The sequence below is a fragment of the Choloepus didactylus genome, chromosome 5 (assembly GCF_015220235.1).
Source record: "Choloepus didactylus isolate mChoDid1 chromosome 5, mChoDid1.pri, whole genome shotgun sequence".
Taxonomy (NCBI): Eukaryota; Metazoa; Chordata; class Mammalia; order Pilosa; family Megalonychidae; genus Choloepus; species Choloepus didactylus.
In genome coordinates this window covers 81,061,456-81,084,008 of record NC_051311.1, presented here as the reverse complement: position 1 = coordinate 81,084,008, position 22,553 = coordinate 81,061,456, and the positions used below count along the sequence as shown (strand labels likewise).

Sequence of the window (22,553 nt, the reverse complement as noted above, 5' to 3'; positions counted from 1 at the left end):
CAGGTTTGATGTGGGATATTACTTGACTCCTGAGGCATGGAAGATAATTTATGGCCAATTAAATATCTTCAGTTTCTATGAGACAGTAGTTTTCAACTAGGGGTGATTTTGCCCACCACCCCCACCTTGGAGGACATTTGGCAATGTCTAGAGGCACTTTTGTTTGTTATAACTGGTGGTGGATCTGAAGGGATGGGGGGTGGAGTGGGCAGGAAAAGTGGGAGAGCTATTGTTATTGCTATCTCGTGGGTAGAGCTGTGGATGCCCTTAAACATTCTACAGTGCACAGGACAGCACCCCAGTAACAAAGAATTATCTGATCCAAAATGTCAGTTGTGACGAGGTCGAGGAACTCTGCTATAAACCAAATGGACTCCATTGTTATTTATTTATATATGTATTTTTACCTTGGGATTCTTTATTACTATGGACATATTTCTTGGATAGTTGTAATGCCCTATAAGCATTTTGAATTTGTTTTGAATGTAACAATGAACCAGCAAGTCTCTGCAGATTAGTATTGAGCTATGTCTCCTCTGTGTATGTATTTGTGTGTGTGCAGTTCATAATAGTAGAAGAGAATGAAACGATAGACGTTTACAAGGGATTAACCCATGACCTTGAATTTTATGGCTCTAACTGTCTAAGTCACTCAATGAAATAGGTACACTACTCATAGATGCAAAATGGTTCTTCTTTTTCTCTAAGCATTATGTCCTCCAAAACGCCATTATCTTTGATATAATCTTGTGTGGGCAGACATATTAGTGTTGATCAGATTTTGGAATCCTTTGGGTGTTTCCGTGGAGATGTGATTCAGTCAACTGTGGACAAGACCTTTGGTTAGACAATTTCCATGGAGGTGTTGCCCCACCTGTTTAGGGTGGGTCTGAATTAAATTACTGGAGCACTATATAAGCTCAGACAGAAGGAGCAAGCTTGCTACAGCCAAGAGGGACACTTTGAAGAACGCACAGGAGCTGAGAAGAGAGGAGATGCAGATGAGAAACAGTTTGAGGACGGCCGTTGAAAGCAGGCTTTTGCTCTGGAGAAGCTAAGAGGAAAAACGCCCCAAGAGCAACTAACAGTGACATTTTGGAGGAACTGCAGCCTAGAGAAGAACATCCTGGGAAAAAGCCATTTTGAAACCAGAACTCTGGAGCTCATGCCAGCCACGTGCCTTCCCAGCTAACAGATGTTTTGCAGACATCATTGGCCATCTTCCAGTGAAGGTACCTGATTGTTGATGACTTACCTTGGACACTTATGGCCTTAAGACTGTAACTTGGTAACCAAATACACCCCCTTTATAAAAGCCAATCCATTTGAGGTGTTTTGCATTCCGGCAGCATTAGCAAACTAGAACAATACGTATTTTTTTAAACTTTATTTATCAAAAAATTAAAAAACAAAAACAAACAAAACAACCGTTCAAACAAAACAAAACAGAGGAATAAGAAAAACAAATAAATTAAAATAACTACATTGCTTCCAACATGTTCCTACATACCCCCCAAAAATTAACAAACCATAGTCATTTCTGAGCATTCCCATAACATTAAGATTACCTTCCGTTACTTATCTGTTCTTATTAGATTATTGTTCCGCCTTCACTAGTTGCTATCACTAGGTGTCCTGTGTTCTACAATATAAAACATTTATTTTACATTTTTCACAGAGTTCACATTAGTGGTAACATACAATATCTCTCTTTTTGTGCCTGGCTTATTTCACTCAGCATTATGTCTTCAGGACTCATCCATGTTATCAAATATTTCACGACATTGTTCCTTCTTATTGCCGTGTAGTATTCCATCATGTGTATATACCGCATTTTGTTTATCCACTTACCTGTTGAAGGACATTTGGATTGTTTTCATGTCTTGGCATTTGTGAATAATTTTGCTATGAACATTGGTGTGCAAATATCTGTCCGTGTCACTGCTTTCAGATCTTCTGGGTATATACCAAGAAGTGAAATTGCTGAATCAAAGGGTAACTCTATATCTAGTTTTCTGAGGAACCACCAAACCGTCTTCCAGAGTGGCTGTACCATTATACAGTCCCACCAACAATGAATAAGAGTTCCAATTTCTCCACATCCTCTCCAGAATTTGTAGTAATATATATATATATATATATATATATATATATATATATATATATATATATTTTAATGCTGATTGGTTCCTTCAGTGCAGTCGAAAGGAGCAAAACCTGGAATGATATCCTATCTTTCTTGCCAGATAAGGTTCACATTCTCCCCTCATCCAGAAACAACCTAGAGACTTCACCTGAATTTTATAGCATCTGTGTATCCTGGGGCCACCAATAAAATATTCATTGACTGATTAGAATTGAGTGACCTTTGCTATTCTGTTAATCAACCAGGTTTACTTAGGCCTAGTTCATTTTTCAGAGGAATTATTCTATAAAGGGGAATTTCTATGCCCCTTTAATTCTAGGTCATTGAGGGACTTGAGACAACTTCATTCATCTGGTGGTCTTCATGTGTTTTGTGTATGTCTACCACAGAATCGTAGATTTGAAAAAAGACCTCAGACACAATCCTCCAAGTCAGTAAACTGTGGTACACAGGCCAAATCTGTCCCACCCTCTGTTTTTGTAAATAACATTTCATTGGAACACAGACACACTCATTCTGGTACATATTGTCTGTGGCTGCTTTTGTGCTACAAAGTTGAGTAGCAGAGTTGAGTAGTTGTGACAGAGACCATAAGGGCCACAAAGTCTAAAATACTTGTTATATGACCCTTTACAGAAAAAGTATTATCAACCCTAACCTAGTCCAACCCTGGACCTATCCTAGTCTTTTACAGATGAAAAACTGAATCCTAAAAAGAATAAGTGACTAGACCAAGTCACACCAACAACAGAATTGAGGTTAAAGTATGATTAATCCATGTTTTGAAGAATGAGGATGATGAGTATCAGACCATTGACAAGCTGTATTCTAACAGTGAAATGAGGAAAAAATTCTATAAGTTGATTTACCTGAAGCCAAAAAAGCAAGCTTGATTTATCCCCCCCCCCCCCCGAATTGATCAGTTGTCCTTATGTCATGTAGATAGAGCTTAAGAAAGATGTGAGTCAAGTGATATCAGTTTTATGTAGTGGTCTCTGTTTTCCAAAGAATAGCGGAATATTTATTGATCAACCTTCTGTGTCTCAGTATTATATTCCTCAAAAGTTGAATTATTGATGGCAAGTCAGGGAAGACATTTTGGTAATTGCCAAAATCCCAAATGTATTAAGACTGACTAACTGTCCCCATGTTCTGCTGTGGCGCCAGCTGACAGTGATGAAATCTATAGAAGTAGGACACATTTCCATAACATGAATATTCAGAGTTGGTGATGCTAGAATTATTATTATACCACTGGGAAGGAACACATTCTCTTTATTATTTGATTGAATACTAAATGCTGCCTTTTTATAATAATTCAGTATGAATACTTTGATAATGAGGAAAGAGAGATGTGTGGGAAAAAATCTCCTACATTTTTCCCTGGTACATAAGAAGGAAATTAAGTTAAAAATGTATAGCATGTCTGGAGGAACTATTTTGGAATCATTAGCTATATTTCATCTAAATCTGTCTTACATGTAGTGAAGTATCATGTAGTAGGAGTTAGAATAGAGTTTGATTTAAATGATTTATGGAAAAATTGCATGCATAAAGAAACATGCTTAAACATAAAGGCCCCTGAAAATAAATAATATGACTGTTACAAATAACAATTATTATCACCACAGAGTATTTGTTGGATATTAGACATGTTTGCCCCAGTCCTAAGTAAAGATATTTGCATTGCTGTAAAGGACTCAGTTTATTTTTCTAGGACCCTCGCACCTCTGAGAGTCCTGGGAACACAGGTGACATGCCATCATATATGAAGTACATCGTGTTCCTCATAGCAAAGACTTTATGTATGGGAAATAGAAAAGAAAGGGAATGGATTTCATTCATTCATCCATCAGACATGAATTGAGCCTCTGTTACATGCCAAGTGGGGTACTAGGCTCTGACCATACACAAATGAAATATACATAGAGTGTTCCTATCCTCTAAAATCTCATGATCTAAAGGAGGGTACAGACAAGTAAACAGTTTCAACAGAGAGCAGTAAGCTTTCTATAATAGAGATAAGCTCAGGACCCTGTTGGGCAGTTTCTCTTCCTTTTTACCAGCGTGTCATCATTGTTTGTTCTAACTCTTGTCCTCCAGTCAACTTTGTGGGGTTGTCCCTTAGTCAAAGTTTGGGTCTGGTATCCTTCAACTTTTGTTTTCTCAACTCTTCCTCCTGCCTTACAGGATTCATCTCTACTTCTGTTTTACTAATTGCTTTGTATTTCCCCTTGGTTGCCCTCTTCCCAAGCTGGCCACCCCTTTTAAGTGCATTAGGTTTCAGACTTTCCACTTCTTCCTTCTCTTCCTTCCCTTCCCAACCGAAACTAAGCTATCTAATGCCCTGTTACTAAGGTTGACACAGCCAACTAGCCAACAAAATGAGCATTCTGTTAACTCACCTTATAGATGTTCCTTTCCTCTATCAGCAATTAAATCCCAGCATCCACATAGCAATTTTATTTTAAATGGTAGTTCTTAATGGCTACATATCCTTTATCTAAAATGAATGGAGGGGAGCAAGGCTAAAGTTTCAGACACTGTCATTGCAAGGTGGAGGAGACATTTTTGTCCCTCAGATCATGCTATATAGGTAAATCGTAAATGAACCAGAGACGTGGTGACGCGAAATCACTGAATGCCTGGAGCAGCCACAAAGGAGTCACAGATATATATATTTTTTAGCACAACAGACACTCATCCCATACTTTTTCTTCCCCTGTTTCTTAAAAGGACACTAGCTCTGTATGCTGCATGGCAGCATGATGTATTGGTAAGAATATGGATTTTGGAATCACACAGTGCTCAAATCAGAGACTGAGTTTCTGCAAAAAATAAAAATGCATGTGCAGACACCTAACACACTGCTTGGTTTCAGATGTTTGATCAATAAATGTTTTGTTTTTTTCTCCTTCACAAAGAGGAGTAGATAAGAAATAGCTCTTTGCACAAGTCTGAGAAAAGAAGCTATGTAGAGAGAGGGAAAAGCGTTTCTGGAACTGACCTCCATAGGGCAAATTCAGAAACTGACAGATCTACATTATTTATTCAAAGAGAAAACTGCCTCATAATCACAATCCACTATGCATGGTGCGAATGAGTGACAGCTGAACACCTCAGTCACTTGAGATGGCAACTTCAAGTGGGTGCCCTTGAGGGAAGGGGGCAGAGACCTCTTCTAAAATCATGCAGAAGCAAGACAGCAGGCAGCATTGCAGGGGAGGTAACTGCAGGGAGATACAGCAGCTGAGAGAGGAACTATTATGGCATGCCTCTCTCTGAGGTTGGGTAACGGCATATATATGCTTCAAGCTGTCAGCCATTGCAGAACCACTCCAAAGAGCCATTCTGGAAATAGTAGTTTTGACCTCATTCTTTAGGCTTTTTAAAAGCAGAACCCTGAAGCTGTTTTGTTTTGCTTTAATGACTTACAACATGGGTTCCAGTGAGAGGCAGTTTAGAAAATCTTTAGAGAAATGAAAAGCCACTGATGTAAGATGTAAGCAGGGTTCAAAAGGAAATATGAGTCTTAGGTTAATTTTACCGACAGGACTCCAGGCAGAAGTGGCCGAGCTTTTGGTGGAAGGAGTAGGGCACTGCTGGAAAGTGTTGTATGGTGGTAGCTGAGATAGTGCAGTTGGATGTGTACCATGAACAGTTGGACTGACCAGGGAGAGGGAAAGAATGACAGGAAACCATTCCCTCATTGAGCAGAGTGCCAGGGATAGAAACAAAAAAAACCAAACTAAACTCCATCATAACAAAGCAACTTCTTTCTCTGTCTCCTGCTCTACAGAAGAGCTTAGGGGTCTTGGAGATGAATGGCTGCTGCTCAAGGAATTGTGGTGAAGAGGCTGTGGAAAAATGGCACTAGCATAGATTTTGGTTCTGAGTAGATTCATTGCAAGTGGTTGTACACCACCTGAGCCACTTATGAGACAAAGAGGACACACTGGGCAACCTTCTGAGACTAAAAAGTCCAAAAAGGGCTAGGCATTGGGCTGGAGAATGGGACACTCAAAGCTGAAGTCATGAGACCAAAGTAGGGAGGCAATTGGGAAGCAGATATGGCTGGTGAGGGAGCAGCTGCTAATGATTGGAGACAACTCGAGGAAAACTTTCTAAAGGGTAGAGATGTGCCAACAAATGCCCACTGGCAAATTCTGTATTTTATCAGGACAGCTTGGTGCATCCCCTGGTAACCCACCCTCAGGGCTTCTGTTCCATCAGAAACTATAGCTTCTTTGGTCCAGGGTTTCCCGAGTCTGTCATGGGAAGCAATAGTATCTTCTGGGTTAACTGGAGACTTAGCAAGTGTCAGATGGGAGCTCAGTCCAGTGTTCATGATAGCTGCTGTCAGTCACATTCCTTATGTCTCGTCTCCATGCAGACATAATTTTGTTTAGTACTGTAAGGGTATAAAAAAACCTCTGTTGCAACTGCCAAGACTGCAGTAACTCAATTCAATTCTATTCTGACTCTAACCAGAGTTAGGCTAGACTCCATAGGTTAAGGGCGTTCCTTTACAAGAATGCCCTTCAAGGCACAAGTTGCAAGTTTGGGGGCCCAGGCTACCCACTCTTCTAACCAAGTGGCTTTGTAGTAGGGGTTCCCACTATGCCCTCATGTTCGATAATTCTCTAGAATGACTCACAGAACTCACTGAAAGTGCTATAGTTAAGAGTATAGCTTTATTATAGTACATGAATTCAAATAAGAAGAAACCAAAAGAAGAAACACGTAGAATGAGTTCCAGGACTATCTCAAACACAAGCTTCTGTGTCCTCTCCATGTGGAGTCAGAATGCGTAACCCTCCCAGCACAGAGATGGATTTTCTCAATTATGGAAGCTCCTAGAGCTTCCAGTGTCCTCAGTTATTGTGAAAGAAGGGAGCCCACTCTGTCCTCTGTGTTCCTGCAAAAGAAAGTTTTATTCTACTCCTTTCTACAGGTTTTTATAGCATGCAAGGTAGTTTCCTACGTGACTGTTTTCAGGTATTTCAGGGAGGGTACATTTTTTTCTAAAGCCATAAGGTGTATTTACATATCTTTAATCTCAAGGGACAATTTCTTGGGGGCTAGACAGGAAACAGCGGGAGTGGGAGACAGGAGCACGGAAGGAGCCCAGCAAGAAGCCCTTATCTAAATTGCTGTCTTCCTTCAGACATGCAAAAGTTTGGCCTTTTCCCAGCTTGGCACCCGCCTTCAGTCATCTGGAGCTTGGGAAGTGGGCCCACTGTATAATCTGTTGAGCCAGGGGAACTTCCATGTCTCCACATCTCCCCCCTTTTTATTATGATTACAATTTGGTGTAGTGACATAAAGCTCATTCATAGGGATATCATGGGGGTTCTGGGAATGGGTGCCACATCTTTTTAGGCTGGTCCATCTGCACTGGAGTCAGCTTTGGAAGGTATCTTCTTTGTACAGTTGTTACAGTATCATTGGTCCTCTGGGAAGCAGGACGGTGGGCTCCAGGGTTCCATTGGGCTGTTTTTTGACAGATAACCTTTTAAAAATAACTGAAATTATAATTATTAGTATTATATTGTTGTTTGATGTTATGCACATTAGTAACCAAAGGAAGGTTAGAAGTTTTTAATTTTTATAACATTGTCTAAACATTTTTTTTTGCAATTTATAACATACTGCATGAATTTAATCATTTTTTAGTAGTTTATTTATTTATTTTTCTAAGGTGAAAGAACAAATTCTTTGTAACTGTTGGGAATAAAAAGATATTCTTTAGGGTTTGACCTTGAGAAATTAAAATGTTAAAAGTGATTAGGTTTGAAACAGTATAAATATATTTTTTATTTAGTTGAAGTTAAGGAAAAGACTTAGCTTTTTTAAAATTGAGAAGACAGTATTTTTAAACAACTAAGGATATGATAAACTTAACACATGTTGAGTGCAAGAAGTTATTTTGATAAAGAGACTTTTTGCATCCTATAGTGATTATTTAGAAAAGCACTTTTACAACCTTTTATCAAGAAATAACACCTTAATTTAAGGAAACCATTTCTTAATAAAAACAGTAGGAGACTGTAATATGAGGAGCTTGCAGTACGGTGAGGAATGTTTTATATTTTGTGAATTATTAGGGACATACAACATTGAATATTAATTACTGCTTTGGATGGTGGTTAAAATATTTAATGCTATTTTGTTTTATAAAACCACCTTTTTTTCTTTAAGTTGTGAGGTTTTATTGTTAAGCAGTGTTATTACTAGTTTTTATCATTTTTAAATTTTGACCACAGAAATAGTTGTTTTCACAATCCTTCTACAGCTTTCTGTACCTATCTTTCAACCTTGGCTACAGAAATAAATTTTCCACTCTACAAACCTTCTACAACTTTCTGTATCCATCTAAGCTTTATCCCACATTTTTATCCTTCCAGGCTTTATTTTGCATTCCTAAACAATTAGTCATTTAGGACAAAGCTACTTGCCTTTTTCCTTTAATTAGAAAAACATTCTTTATACTTTCTATACAACATGCTATTACCACCAAAATTAAACTTCTTAGAATGATGCTAAATATTTTAAAACATTCTTTATAGAGAGAGGGAGTTAAAGTTCTCATTATCAGATTCCTTAGTAGAGATATTATTTTATGACTCTGGTTTTTTACACAAATGCAAACTGTAAACTGCACAGAATTTAAAAGGAGAACTACAAATCTTGGGTTACTGTTAGTGGGGCTCAAACCCACTGAGTTTGCATTCATGACCCTTGGATTAAATTAATTAGCCTTACTATACAATAGACTAATTGCAACAAAAGAAAGCAAAGTGAACACAATAAACAAAAAATTACGCACTTACCCAGTACAGGGAAAGTTTGAATTGCAAAGCTACCTTAACCCAGATGCATTTGGCATTTGTTTGTGGCAGGCACTTTCATCTGGACTTCCTAGTCCCGGCACTCTAGGAAAAATTTCTGGGCAACTGGTTAAGCATAATGGGGTAAACAAAATCTCCAGCTAATGCTGCCTTGTGAAGATTGTGTTGCAAAACTGGTGTGGCTCCTCTAGGGAGGGAAGTCAGCGGTGGTGGCAATAAAAGAGGAAAGGGAGGGAGTGAGGCTATAGTTGTTTCCCCGCCGCCTTTATCGGCTGGTGGTATGGGGACCGAGGGCTTGGGGGATGGGAGGCATTTATCGGAGAGAGCTGCGGTTTCTCTTTCAGATACCTTAGTTTCCGAAGCCTCAGTTTTGGCAATACAAAGAGGGACCAGGGCAGTGCGAATAAGAGCCCATGTAGTAAATGTTTTAGAGGAAACTTTCTGTCCTCGCTCAAAGTGGCACTTAAAATTTCATCCAATGCGCTCCCACACGTCTAAGTCTAACGTGCCTTCCTCAGGAAACCAGGGGTTATGCTGAACCACATCATGCAGTAAAGAATACAAATTATCTTCTGAAACAGAAGCTCCACTAGCCTGCAGCAGCAGTTGTAAAACTAAAACATACTGGCTTTGGGGAACACTGAGAGACTGACCCATATCGTTGAGTGGCTGAAACTTCAGACTCACCGTGAGACAACTCGCTTGTACTTACTGCGCAGCTTCCAAAAGTCGTGGTCAGGATTGGTGAGCCTCACACGGGCGCCAATTGTGAAAGAAGGGAGCCCACTCCGTCCTCTGTGTTCCTGCAAAAGAAAGTTTTATTCTACTCCTTTCAGGTTTTTATAGCATACAAGGTAGTTTCCTACGTGACTGTTTTCAGGTATTTCAGGGAGGGTACATTTTTTTCTAAAGCCATAAGGTGTATTTACATATCTTTAATCTCAAGGGACAATTTCTTGGGGGCTAGATGGGAAACAGCGGGAGTGGGAGACAGGAGCAAAACTTTGGCCTTTTCCCAGCTTGGCGCCCGCCTTCAGGCATCCGGAGCTTGGGAAGTGGGCCCACTGTATAATCTGTTGAGCCAGGGGACCTTCCATGTCTCCACAAGTTATATGGTTTCATTACATAAGCATGATTGATGGAATCAGTGCCCATGTGGTTGAACTCAATCTCCAACACCCTCCTCTCCCAGAGATTGGGGAGGTGGGCTGACATGGGCTGATGTGATGTGGCTCAAAGTTCCAACTACCTGACCACATGGTTGGTCTTTCTGGTGTAACCAGTACCCCACTCAAAGATCGCAGGTGTGAGTGACCCCTCTCTGCAACAATCCTGGGCCTACCATGGAGAACAAAAAACACCTCTATCACAGGAATTCCAAAGATTCAGACGTTGCTTCCCCAGGAACTGGGGACAAAAACCATCCAAGTTTTTTTCATTGTACCTCAGGAACTCTTATACTGAATATCCAAGGAATGGAAATCATAACTGCATATTTTATGTTTTGTTATCATAAGTGATAAATTCATTGCCAGTATACCACAGGATTTGTTGATGATCTGTCAGAACATTTGTTTTTTGATATACAATGAAGCCAACCTTATTAAGGTGAGTATATCAATAATATTGTTCTGTTTTACAATATAATTAAAATCGTAGTTCTGCTTTATGTAAAAATATACAAATATACATAGTTGTCATATTTTTGGTACAACTGCAGTGATAATATAGACCTTGTGATAACTTATGTTTTTAAAATGACAGAATTCAATTTTTTGCTATTGAATTGGAGTTATGATTTGGTAAGTTTAGTATAGAAAAACTAACTCATTAAACTAGATCTAGGAGGCAACAATGAGAATGACAAGGAAATTTCCCCAGGTTACACTCTTGAAGTTTGTCTTAGTGCCGAACTTGTGCAGTCAGGGGCAGCATGAGGAAGCCCAGTAAGAAGGTAGGCCAGGAGAAGGATCAGGGTCAAATACTTCAGTTATTCCTACTACTGAGGAAATGCAGTATTTCACAACTCTTCTTAAGAAGAGAAATATCTGGATCCTCCAAGGCCACCTTCTCCATTAACATGTGGGTATGTCCTGCTGCCGGGTTCTGTTTGTCTTCTATTGAAATGCTCATTCAGTACTATACAGTGAAGGCTAGTCTTAATGGGTGGAGTGATTATTTGTAGGAATTTGGGTCTCATCTGGAAAGTAAGATTACCCACCATCGTCCTTCAGCACATTCTTGCTGACTGGAAATGGATGAAGATTGTTCTTCAGATTAGTCCTTGGGAATGTCACAGGAGCAGGACAGCATCCGCAGCATGCATAGGATTATTGGCACCCATCTCTTATTCATTTTTACAGAAGCTTCTCATACAGCTTCTGTTGATGGAGAATATCAATGGAGAGGTAGCCGAGCAAAAAATAAATCTTGACTTTTTTTTTTCTTTTGGCCATTGAGATTTTAGGGTTGCTTGTTAATGCAGCAAAACCTAGACTATTCAGACTAAGAATTGTGGCTTATATTTTCTCTGAGTTGAGTTATTGTCCTGTTTAACATGACAGGATGTCTTTTAGTAGGTATGCCAGATCCCCTGTACCCAGAAAGAATATTTGAAAATGGTGACACTTAAGTAAAATATATCTAGTGGAATTGCCACAGTATTTAATACCTATTTATTGAGCATCCATTATGCCAGGCGCCAGAGATACAGTGGTAAGGAAGACAATATCTCCCCATTGATAAGAAGGATAAGAAGATGGCTGAGGAGAAAAGTTTATAAATTTGTATAAGAAAAGTGAAGAAACTTAAGTCTGATGGTATAGTAGTCATTAGAGCCACATACCAGTTATTTCTGGTTCCTTCTTCAGGGCATTTTGGGCTTGCACTTTCCTGCCTTCTTGGAGTGGCCATGAGATTTGCTTTGGTCGTTAAAATGTGAGCAAAAACTTCTAGGTTGAAACTTCCAGAGTAGGTGATTTGCCTGCTTTTTCCCTTTGCAGAAGTGATTAATGGTATTCCAAATAGTGGCTGCTCTGTCAGCCCAGATCCTTAGTGAGGACAGTGCAGAGCAGACCCAGCTGATCCACAGTGCACATATAGCATGAGCAAAAAATAAACCTTACTATTTTTGAGCCACGGAGAGTTTAGGTTGCTTGTTAATGCAGCATAACTTAGTCTATTAAAACTATAATTGAGAAGTTGGAGAGGAATTCCTTCTAAGTTGAGCCCTAAAGTGAAATTATTATTTATTTTAAAGTCAGTCTACCCTATCAATCATAGTCACCAATTTTACCCAATTGTTAAAAGCAGAAGATTGACTGGCATGTTCATTTATTTCAGGAGCTTAATTTTTTTCCACAAAGAAGCAGGAGTGATTCACAGTTGTACCCATGCAAATATCTTTCTTGAAATGTGCAGAATAGGTGTGTTGTGTTGAGTAGTTTTAAAAATGTGGAGGACAAGCAGGGCACTGGGTAAAGAATTCTTCATTGCTAAAAATCTGCTTTAGAATATTTCCTTCCTAAATTACCATAGAATGAAAAAAAAAAGCGTAATATGATAAGGCATACAAAGTGAGGGAAGGACTTTTGGACTCCTGAAGATGTCAAGAAGACTTGCTTGTCTACCAAAAGATGAAGGTGCTGTTAGGAATTTAGGGATACAGGACAAGAAGATGGATGACCAAATCTTGATCCATTATAGAAATATATGAACACTAGTGATTTTTTATAAAATCTGTTAAATAAATGACTAGTGCCTACTAAAAACAATTTCGGTACATAAAGACTGCTGTAGTTGATAAAAAATACCATACATGTCTTTTTCAGAAGAGCCTATATAGTTCTGTACACAGACTTTATAACATGATTTGCTAATAAGATACTTTCTGTTTTTGTTCTAATTTAGTTTAACAGTGTTTTTAAAAATTCCTAAATGAAAGGCATTGCAAGGATAAGGCGAAAAAAATTCTTTCACCTTAAAACTCAGTTGTCACCTGGAATCGTACTTCTATATGTTTGATTGCTCGGATTATTTAAAGCAGATGGAAAAAGAATAATGCATCTTCTTTTACTCTTTTGATTTCTTACTTCAGATGAATTTCTAGGTCAAGATATTGCCCAAGCCTAGGGCCTCTGAGCTGTTTGGGGATGAATTTGTGTAGGTGCAGAGACCCCTTATAAAGCTGGATTTTTTTTTACAATATTCACACACAGTAGTAGTAAGTACCCAAGCCAATGTATCTGAAAGAAATATATTTTATTCTAGTTCATCTGGAAGTATCCTTTTTGCTACAAAATCATAGAAAATGATTATGAACCTAAATAGAGAATAGAAATGCCAAAGTTTCCTGCTTGTGTTTCAGTGAGACAGCTGGTATTTGACTAATCCAGCCTTTATTTTGTGGAGGTTCAAAGTTACTAAAAATAGAAGCAAAACAACAGAAATGAGTGAAAATCCTTTCAATGGTAAGCAACAAGAAACCCAACTGAAACTATCTCAAACTATTGAAAGTTGTTGGCCTCCATACCTGGAAGTCCAGGGGTATTGTGGGCTTCAGAATTGCCTCAACTGTATTTTCTTGGAGCTGCTTGCCTACATGTATATGGTCCATCCTCGGGCTGTAAATAAGATAGTAGCAGCAGTTCCTGGCTTCAAAATCACCCAGGAAAACATGCAAAGGAAGAAGAGGAAATGCTTGTGCCCCATGGTCATATGACACCCTGAATCAGCAATCACAGCTAGGAAAATGGAATGTTCTGTTTCGATTAAGCCATGTAGAGCCACCCCTGGACAGAGTCACATATGCTGTTGTTCGAAGGGCTACCAGATAGAAAGGAGGAGGGTGTGAATGGAGGTTGGGCAGTCAGGCAACAACAGTATCCACAATATTGGTTTGTGTGGATTGGTAGTCTCTGGTACTTTCTCTACCCATTTCAAGTTTGTTTTGTTTCAAGTTTTACCTTTCATTTTATTTTCAGTCTTCTTTTAATGTTCAAGTATGTCTTCTTACCCATAGTTTAATGTAGTAAAATCTATGTAACATAAAATTGGTTATTTTTACCATTTTTAAGTGTACAATTCCGTGGTATCAATTACATTCACAATGATGTGCAACCGTCACCACTATCTATTTCCAAAACTTTTTCATCACTCCGAACAAATACTTTGTACCCGTTAAGCAATACTCCACATTTTTTCCTCCCCCATTTGTAAGTTTTGTTATAGAGAATTAAAGGTGTTATTCTAGCAACTGAGTTCTGATAGTCAAGTGAGTGATATAATTGGGGAGCTGAGAGGCCAATTTATACCAATGTTCCCAATTTTATTGCTAGGAGCACATTTCTCAGTCTTCTTCCCTTCTCTAAAGAAGGTTATAAAGTGCTCAGAGTAATCTGCTGCAAAGGTAACTTTCAAAAGTAGTTAATGTAATTTCAGTGCCTGCATTGCAGGATATTTGGTTATTGGGAAATCTTCACATTAATCCAAAACTCCTTCTCAGCTCTCTAACTCTATCATGGAAGGTATCTCCTCATTGGTCACTTTATCTCCACTGATATTGATCTTGCTCCGTCTATTTACAGACCTACCAGCATGTCATTGTGAAAAGGGAGGACTGTGGGGAATGCAGTGCAACCCCTCCCACCCTCTCCAACCACACTTAATGCTTTTTCTTACGGGGATCAATGAATTTAAATCATCACAGGAACAAGTGGCATATATTTCATTTCAGGTATAATCTTGTCGTCTTCTGATTTTTTTTCATTTTTTCCACAAACTAGGCAGTGGTATTTATGCTTTGCCTGGAGTGCCAGACCAGTCCCTGGCATGTGTGGGAAGTCCATGTGGACCAGACACCTCCTGATCACTGCTTTACATCTTCTCAGCTGTACCTCTATTTCTAGCCATAGTTGTGGAGAACAGTTCCATGTAGACTTTCATCTTCCTTATGTTGCCAGTGCCTCATCTCAAGCATGTGCTGTATGTCTCTTTCTTTCTGCTTTTGGGCTGCTCTTGGGAATACCTGTGGGAGCCCACTGGTTACTCATACATATGTGGGAGACTTAATGCCTCATGAGACAGGCCTCAACCAACAGGGACTGGGATGTAATAGATAAAGGCTTCCTGCTCTCATGCTCTAGGTGAACAGTTTTAAGATTTATTCTGAACAACTCCCTGAAGGTCCCAGGACTGCCTACTGTGTTGGCCAATTCAGTAAAGCATTCTTTTTTTTTAAGATTTTAAACCATTGAGGCATAACTTATATGCAGAAAAGTTCACAAATATTAAATTTAAAGCCCTATGAATTTTGCATATGTATACATTCATGTAGATACCATTCACATCAAGAAATAGGACATTTGAGCACCTCAGAAAGCTCCCTTCTGCTGCTTTTTCGAGTTTCATATAAATAGATTCATACGAAATATGTTCTTTGGGACTTGACTTCTTGCACTCAACAAAATGTCTATGAGGTTTATCCATGTTGTTGTATGTATTAGTGGCTGGTTCTTTTTCATTGTCATGTAATATTCCACATCTGACCATTTGCTAAGCATTCTTATATTGGCTTTTTCTTATTTCCAGATTTAATCTCCCTGGCTCCTCACTCCTGTTCCTGGGATCACATGCCACGTAAGCTACCTGTAGCCAGTTCTCCTTACCTCCACAATTCCCTCTTCCAGAATTCCGGGGCTAAATGTTGTGCTAAGTAATCTCATAAAATCAATTCACAAGGGTGTAAAGGTGTTGCCTGGGAAGAACATTACTGTGAGTTAGGAGATAGGAATTCTCATTTAGCTTTGCTCTTACTTGATGTTTCACTCTGGGGATGCTACTTCCTCACTCTGGGGATGCTGCTTCCTCACTCAGGGGCTGTTTTGGTTTGCTAAAGCTGCCAGAATGCAATATACCAGAAATGGGTTGGCTTTTTCAATGGGGATTTATTGGCTTACAAATTTACAGTTCTAAAGCCATGAAAATGTCCAAATTAAGGAATCAAGAGGAAGATACCTTCTGTGAGGAAAGGCTGCTGGCATCCAGGGTTCCTCTGTCACATGGGAAGGCACATGGCGACGTCTGCTGGTCCTTCTCACCTGGGCCCTGGTTTCAAAATGGCTCTCTCAGTTTCTCTGTGTCCTTCTTGCCTCTCCCAGGGTGTTTTTCTTTCTCTCTCTGTGTTTCTGCCTTTTATCCTCTCATAAAGGGCTCCAGTAAAGGATTAAGACCCTCCTTGAATGGGCTGGGTCGCATCTCCATGGAATCAACCTAACTGAAAGGTCCCACCCACAATAGGTCTACACCCCAAGAATGGATTAAAAGAACATGGACTTTCTGGGGTACATAACAGCTCCAAACCAGTATACTCCACCCTCTGGAACTTAAAAAGACATGTTCTTTCCATGTCCAAAATACATTCATTCCATCACAATATCACAAAAGCCTTAAATCATTTCAGTAACAATATTAAGTACAAAGTTTCATCCAAATCTGTTGTAGGCGTGGTGTATTCTAAGGCAAAATTCTTCTTTGGCTGTGGACATGTGAAACTTAGAACAAGTTATTTCCTTTCCATATACAAAGGAGGGACAGTCATAGGATAAACGTTCCGATTTCCATAGGGAGAAATTGGAAGGAAGACGGGTCGAAGATCCCAAACAGTTCCGAAATCCTGCAGGGTGAACTCTGTTAGATTTCAAAGTCTGAGAGTCACCTACAGAAAGACATTTTGTTCTCAGGGCTTGAGAGAGCAGCAGTCCCACCCTTTCCAAGTGCTTGCACAGTGGCCCTGCTCTTTCTGAACACTGGGGTGAGGGTTCCAAGCACTGGGAAGACTACCTTGTTCTCAGCCCTACCCTCCTCAAGCATCTGGGTGGCAGCCAGACTCTCTGCCATCTTAGGGGCAGATTCTCAAGTTTCCTCACCTATAAAATAAAAGGATCTCAGAGTTGTTTTGCAGTCTCAAAGCAATTCTGCAGTTTAAAAGGGATCTTCTAGGAAAGATAGTGCGCAATACAAGAAAATAAATGGTAAAAGTTCATGTCCCAGATACTGAGGGTGGGGTGGGTGGTGGGTGGGGAAATATAGTGATTTACCAGGTGCCCTAAAACCTCACCTCCTGAGTGGTTGTGTACTTGGTGGCTTCTGCTGAGCTGAGTCAGACTCATCTGCTGCAAAGCAGTCACCGGATTGAGGAATCAGCACTTCACTGTAAGGGGAAGCTAGAAGGTGACATCGATTCTGGAACAGAAGAGCAGTGTGTAAACTATGGATAGTCTTATTTCGCTTATTTTTTCTCAGAATAACTGAAACTATGGACCACTTCTGAGGCAATTTCTGAGGCAAAATTTATTAAGATAAGGCATGATTTTATGAGGGTGGTTGATGATAGAACTCACTGAGGTTGTGGGAGAAAAAAACTCTCGTGACCACACCTTCCCCTACATTCTATGATACTTATTTCACATTATATCAACTAAACTCTTTCTAAATAATTATTATAAATTGCATAGCCTTTATACTAATTGATTGCATATTTCACTTGGGGGTGTCACCGATATTTGCCCTTATTCAATGACATTGTTTCCTTGGTAACTAATACATTTTAAATGATAAAAAAAATGAGGAGTAGAAAAGATCAATTAGAAATACATAACCTCAATTAATATATAAATGTTTGAGGTGATAGATATGAAATACAATTTTTCAAAAGTGAACAAAACCATCCAGTAATTGTAGTTGGACACTGGTGGATGGTGCACATACTGGTGTTAAAATAAATGTATCTTGTGTTGCATATATCCTTTGACCATGTCACAGTTTACACTTTTATGTAAATGAGCATGCAAGAAGTGGTAATGCAATCAGTTCTTAATTAGTTATGTATTATCTAGGTCCCTCCTGCCTCCCTTCTTTTATTTGTCTTTCATTTCATTCTTTATTGACATTTATATCATAAGAGAAAGAAGAGGAGGTAAAATTAAAATGATTTTATTTTGTTTCTCCACAGCTTTCTCCATGAGGACACAACACATTCATTCATGATGTGAAATCTTTAGATGACTGAGCACATGCCAAGCACTAGCACATGCTTAGGTACCACAGGTACAAGATGCATGGTTGTTTTTTTTTTTTTTTTTAAATTCAGTTTTATTGAGATATATTCACATACCATACAGTCATCCATGCTGTACAATCAACTGTTCACAGTACCATCATATAGTTTAGCATTTATCACCCCAATCTATTTTTGAACATTTTTCTTACACCAGAAAGAATCAGAATAAGAATAAAACATAAAAATAAAAAAGAACACCCAAATCATCCCCCCATCCCATCCTGTTTTTCATTTAGTTTTTGTCCCCATTTTTCTACTCATCTATCCATACACTAGATAAAGGGAGTACGATCCACAAGGTTTTCACGATCACACTGTCACCCCTTGTAAGCTACATTGTTACACAATCGTCTTCAAGAGTCAAGGCTACTGGGTTGGAGTTTGGTAGTTTCAGGTATTTACTTCTAACTATTCCGGTACATTAATACCTAAAAAGGTTATCTATATAGTGCATAAGAATGTCTACCAGAGTGACCTCTCAACTCCATTTGAAATCTCTCAGCCACTGAAGCTTTATTTTGTTTCATTTCGCATCCCTCTTTTGCTCAAGAAGATGTTCTCAATCCCGCAATGCTGGGTCCAGATTCATCCCCAGCTGTCATATCCTGCATTGCCAAGGAGATTTATGCCTCTGGGAGTCAGGTGCCATGTAGAGGGGAGGGCAGTGAGATCACCTGCCAAGTTGGCTTAGCTAGAGAGAGAGGCCACATCTGAGCAACAAAGAGGCACTCGGGGAGACTTGTAGGCACAATTATAAGCAGGTTTAGGCTCTCATTTGCAGTAAGAAGCTTCTTAGGGGCAAGCCCCAAGACAGAGGGCTCAGTGTGTCAAGCTATCAGTCCCCAATGTCTGTGAGAACATCAGCAACAATCCAGGCGAGGAAGTCCAACACCTCTGCAAGATGCATGGCTTTTAACTGAAAGGAGCTCACTATCTAGTGGGAATATAGGTAAGTTAGCAAATAATTGCAACTGGGTAAAATAAACCATTTAGAGTTGTTTTATCTGTATTTTCACGTCTCACTATAATGGCATTACAAGGAAGTGAGAACTTCCTAAATATTTAGAGGTAATTCAGCTTACTAATTTTGAAATACAACTTATTTCATTTGCCAGAATGAAATTATTTTAAGATATTACAATTCAAAGGAAGGAAGAAAGCTGGATTTGAATATAGGGTATGGCTTACATCTCTTCATCTGATGGTTTCTTCAGTGTTACAAACTCTGATACCTTTAACTCAAAATCATCATAATAGTCTTCCATTGTTTTCCCATGATAGGTTGCTCTGGGAAGGGCATGATATTGGCTGAGGTGGATCTCTGTAGCTGAGGGAGACACTAAAAAAGCTGATCACACTCCCTTCAGCTGGGAAGCAAGTCTTTCCTTGAAGGGGAGTCTGGGTGGCACATCTCTGTGGTACCATACTTACTATCACTTTCGCAATTTCATCTCCTAGGCACCTAAACTTTGGCATGCTCTGAGTCTTTGGACCTGTTTTCCTTTTATAATAATGCCCTTGGTAATCTTATGTGATCACGTGTTTTTGAATACTATCTATGCTCTGATCAACTCTCAATTTATATCTCCAATCTGGATCTGTCCCCTAAAGTTCAGAGTCATAAACATCCAGTTGCTTCTAGACATCCCCACCTGGGTGTCTAATAGGCTTATTAAACTTTGTCCAGGACTGAACTCCTGATTCTTCCCTTGACCCCACCCCAAACCTATTCTTCCCGTAATCTCTGTTTAATAGGGAAGATTATGGGAGGAATAGCAATTTCCACCAGCCAGCACCTCAAACCAAAAATCTTGGCTTCTCTCTATTTTTCACACCTTATATCCAATTCATCAGCAAATTCTCTTGGCTCCACCTTCAAAATGTATCCAGAACTGGATTGCCTTTTGACACCTTATCTGTTACCACTCTTGTCCACACTATCATTTCTTGCATTTCATTAGGCAATACCCTCCTAACGGGTCTTCCTGAGTCCACCTTTACCTTTCTTCCATCTATTCTGAGCATAGTAGCCAAGGTGATACCATTGAAACACAAGCCAGATCATGTCCCTCTTCCAATGGCTGCCCATCTCATTCAGAATAAAACCCAGTCATCACACTGGTCTACCATGCATAGCATAAACTGCAACCCCATCTAGTGCCTCTCTGTGCACATTCCCATTCTTCCCTTTGCTTCCTTCCTCCCCTACAGTCACACTGGACTCCTTGCTTTTCCTCAATCAGGCAAAACACCTTCCTGCTTCAGGACTTACCTGTGGGAAAGCTTTTTGCTACATGGATCATTCATCATTTCTTTTATGTCTTTGCTCAAATATCACCTTGGTAGAACAGTCTTCCCTGCTGTCTTTTATAAAATAGCAACCCTCACACCCACCCTGCATTCACTCCGCCCCTTATTCTACTTTATATTCCATTTTTCTTATCACCATCTAATGTATTTTTATATATTGATTGATTCATTTATTCTATATCTCTCCACTAACATAAGCTCAATGAGGCATGAATATGGAAAATTTGCCTGTTTTGTTCCCCACTATGTTCCCAGTTTTTAGAATAATATTATCTAGTATTTAGTAGATACTTTTGAATGACCACTTGAATCAATATAAGGATGAAAGAGAAAGACCTTGTCTCTGACCTCAGGGTACTTATATTTAGGGGGATTGATAATAATCGAGCAGTAATTAATAAATAAGCAATTATAATGGAAAGTACATCATGTCAGAGCCACCTAATCCAATATGATGGGTATCAGGAAAGAATTCCTTGGAAAATGCTTTTACGATGAGGCCAAGTAGAGAGTAAGAATGATGATAGTGTTCGAGGTAGTGGAATAAACTGGCCAGAATGGGGTGGCCAAGAAACACATTGCCATGCTGTTCTGTTGACAGCAGAATATATTCTGTAACATATTTTATGTGACTGGCACTGTATTTTAGGTGGGATATACTTTCTTCCATTATCCCCAGATTCCTCCACTCCTGATTATATTATATTCCACAGGATTTACATTTTAAAGTTATCTGTAGGTAGGTGATTTGGTAACCTCTGGATTAGAGAATTACAAGAATTTTGAGGTTTACTGGAATATTGGGAAGGGTGTATGCTGAACCTGAGGTCCTGGAAGCCTTAGTGTGTATCAGAATAATTGTTTTTTTTTTTTAATTTTGGATTTAAATATTGTTTTATTTTATTGAAATGAACTTCCAAAGTTTTGTCAATGCTTATAGAATGTACTATTATTTCTCACTAAAACTTTCAAGAAATCTGAAAGGCTGGTATTAAAAGTAGTCATTTTTCTTCCTGAATATTCTGAAACATGCCAGTTTGAATTAGCCTTCAGATTTTCAGGGCATAAAAGGGATGCAAATAAGAGTATCCAGAATATCTTTTAACACATTTATGATAAATTTACAGTGTGACAGAAATACCTTCAACTTTCAGATACTGAAAAAAAAATACCCTTAAGTGAACACAAAAGTTATAACCAATCAAGTGAAAATGATATGTCACATCAATCAATTTTTACACCATATTCTTAATTAAAAGCATTAAAAAAACATTTGCATCTTCTGATAGTCCAACAGTGTATTCATGTGGTGGAAGAAGGCACAAGACAACTAATAGAAATAAAAATATCTCAAACTATTCCAATTCCTAAAATTAGAAATAAGAAATTATTGTTGTTGCTTAGAAAATATGCTTCAGTTTTCATCTCACATCATTCACTTTAAATGCTCGACATTTAAGTATTTTGACTTAAGTTAATAACAAAAATATTCTGTTACTTCTCTGGATAGACGTTTCACAAAACAGTTTTCAATTAATGTTGAAAAAAATTACTTGATAATTTTAATCACAATTAATGACTGACTGATTAGTGGATCAGCAATTTATTCAGTAATATAGATGGCATACAGACCTATACATGTAATGATCTGATAATTATTTGCTGTGTAATTCTGCCCATTAGTAATACTTAAGCTAAGAATTTGATATAAGTTCCATTCAGTTGCAGTATATTTCCGTGTGATTTGACCAACAAAAAAATATGTACACAACCTCAAGCTTTTTTTCCTTTTTCTTTTTTTTTTTTGACAAGGAGCTCAATGATTTGGGGGTTGGTAGGTACAATACAGGGAACTTAATGGGAAAAGTACAAAATGGCACTTAGCACCAATGCCACTACTCATTACATATAGTTATAACTAAGAATAGATTAGTTTTCATGTTACTCACTTTTTTTGAGAAAATAAATCAAAGCCATTAACTCAAACTTGAGGTATATACACAATACATACATGACATTATGCAAAATACTTTTCATAAGTAACACTACATATTAAAATATTGGGAACTGAATATCTGTGCTGATTTGTATTTTGACTTCATAGAACAAGAAGAGAACAACATTCAAC

General features: G+C 38.7%; 1 long non-coding RNA gene across 1 annotated transcript in view; it reads left to right on the top strand.

Moving 5' to 3' along the window:
* Window positions 1-14,441: 14,441 nt before the first annotated feature.
* The window catches only part of LOC119534216, a 217,297-nt gene continuing 209,185 nt past the window's right edge, over window positions 14,442-22,553 (top strand). The window contains exons 1-3 of the long non-coding RNA XR_005216985.1: window positions 14,442-14,731; window positions 15,586-15,633; window positions 18,008-18,102. This is a non-coding gene — a long non-coding RNA (uncharacterized LOC119534216). The remainder of the gene's footprint in view (window positions 14,732-15,585; window positions 15,634-18,007; window positions 18,103-22,553) is intronic.